This window comes from Gavialis gangeticus, unplaced genomic scaffold (genome assembly GCF_001723915.1).
Source record: "Gavialis gangeticus isolate Ggan-Ray unplaced genomic scaffold, GavGan_comp1, whole genome shotgun sequence".
Taxonomy (NCBI): domain Eukaryota; kingdom Metazoa; phylum Chordata; order Crocodylia; family Gavialidae; genus Gavialis; species Gavialis gangeticus.
The window spans coordinates 674,564-676,680 of NW_017729015.1; the positions used below are offsets into that span (position 1 = coordinate 674,564).

At 49.5% G+C, this 2,117-nt stretch overlaps 1 long non-coding RNA gene across 2 annotated transcripts in view; it reads left to right on the top strand.

Moving 5' to 3' along the window:
* The first annotated feature begins 283 nt into the window (after window positions 1-283).
* The window catches only part of LOC109293965, a 112,654-nt gene continuing 110,820 nt past the window's right edge, over window positions 284-2,117 (top strand). For both annotated transcript variants that reach the window (XR_002096431.1, XR_002096432.1), the window contains exon 1: window positions 284-736. This is a non-coding gene — a long non-coding RNA (uncharacterized LOC109293965). The remainder of the gene's footprint in view (window positions 737-2,117) is intronic.

The window sequence follows — 2,117 nt, forward strand, 5'->3', positions numbered from 1 at the left end:
GTCCAAATCCAAGGCTGTGGATGGTGGGGTTGCAAATAAGTGACAAGTGTGCAGAGAAATCAGACAACATGAGAGACAAGAGAGAGACTACAGAAAGAGAAAAGGCATGGCCCAAGAAAGAAATGTGCTGAGTGTAGCTGGTGGGAACTGCCCTTGGGGAATGTGTGTCTCACATCTGTGAAAGGATGGGGGAGAGGCAGTGGGGGGAAGGGAGTCTTGGAATGTGCTTAAAACACACAGCTGGAGGAGATATGAGACCAGAAACACATTCCTGCCTCTTGCTGTATACACAGCCTCTCATTGTTTTGCAAATGGAGCTCTGAAAAACACCAGGAAGTGCAGGCACAAGCCCAGCTCCGCTAAAAAACGATGGAGTTCACATGCGTTTGTGGCTTTTGCACTGAGGTTTAAAAACAGTTTACTGCTTCCTCCTCTGCCCACAGTCGGGAGTATGCTGCCTCTGGGGCGTACCTGCACTTCCCGCTCCTTTAGGTAATGTCCTGGCCTTACCTGCCCACTCTAAGGCAGCATGCAGTGGGTGCATCCTGGCGCCACAAAGAAAAGGAACGTGCCCATGCAACCCACTCAGGTTGTTTTGCAGGGTCCCTGGGAGACACCCACTCCCACTTCTCTACTTGTCACCTTGGACTTGAGCATTACAAGGAGACAAGCTCTCCATTTATTGTGAAGCACTGACACAGAGACCAGAAGTAAAGAATTTGCCCTTGCTACCAAGGTAGCTGAGTTGAACTGCTACAGTTATATTCTTTCTGTCATGGGCTGCCCTCATGAGTAGCATGGTTCTTTCCACCTGGCATAAGACAGCAATATATTAGAGGTCCAGCTACAGCGTATGTTTTAAGGTAGAATTGTCTTTGTAGATCTCAGCTCCATGTGCTGCAGAGAACATCTCCTGTTACTTGGGAGTTAGGACCACAACCCTGTTACTGTACATTCAAAGCACAGATTGCTGCTGACTATGCTAAAGCAGCAAGTCACTGGCTGACAAGCTGTACTATGCCAAACCCCCAGCACAGCTTTACTCATAGCCTCTGAACTTTTCTCTTTCTTTTCTCATCTACAACTCCACTTCTGCCCCTGGCAGCCATCCTCATGAGAGCTGACCAGAGAACATTTCTTTTTTGTGACAACTTTCAAGCTTGCTTTTGTTCCTCCTTTGAATAAAACCAAATTCCTTAGAATCCTTTCATGAAAAGGATTTGTACCAAAACAATAATTTTCAATCAAAAAGGTTGAGTTTTTGATTGAGGTCTCTCTTTCTGGGTTCTGACTAGACTATCCAGTATGGATGCAAGAAACCTTTCTGTTGAAAGCTGGATCGAAATAGATACAAATCTGCAAAATGTACTTGTTTGATGAAAACCATATTTTGATGACCCACCCCCCTAATGTTTGAGTTAAAAATATTTCAACCAGATCTACTCTAGAGCATATAATTTCCAACAATAATACAGATGAGAATAAGAACATAAGAACTGCCATTTATTTGGTCAAACCTTAGGTCTCTCTTGCCCAGTTGCCGCAAGGAGGCATCAGCACTTCCCCTGGCACTGCTGCTGGAGCTGCTAGGCAGAAGCTCCTGCACGCTGTGCCTCCCTCCTTCAGGGAGCCTGTTTGCCTTTCCTGGCTCTCCTGGAGATGGCTCCTGCTGGCTCCCCATGGGGCTACTGTCCCCTGCCACCTGCCTGCTGCACCTGGGCTAGCCCTGAACCATCGCTGCCACTGCTGCTGCTGCTGCCCCACCCCATCATGGGTGGGGGGGGCATCCCACAAACACCAGTTCCTGATCCCAGCTCCTGGTTTCCACTCTTGCTGCTGAGCTGTCCAGTTGTGGGCAGCCCGAGGGGATCCCACACCACCAGCAGGGCCTCTACATTGCTCCTGCCTTGGCAGCACCCTATGTGTCTGTCCCATCCTGCGGTGAATCCTGTGTTTCCATTTCCTTGCCCTTGTGTTTGTTTTTTGGCTGAGCAAGCCAGTGACATGCCTCCCCCTCTCATGCGTGTGCATGTGTGCGTGCACGTGTGTGCACATATGCCCTCCCCCACCCTTGCCTCAGCCCACTCAGCCCCTTGCAGAGCCCCAACCCCCAGCCC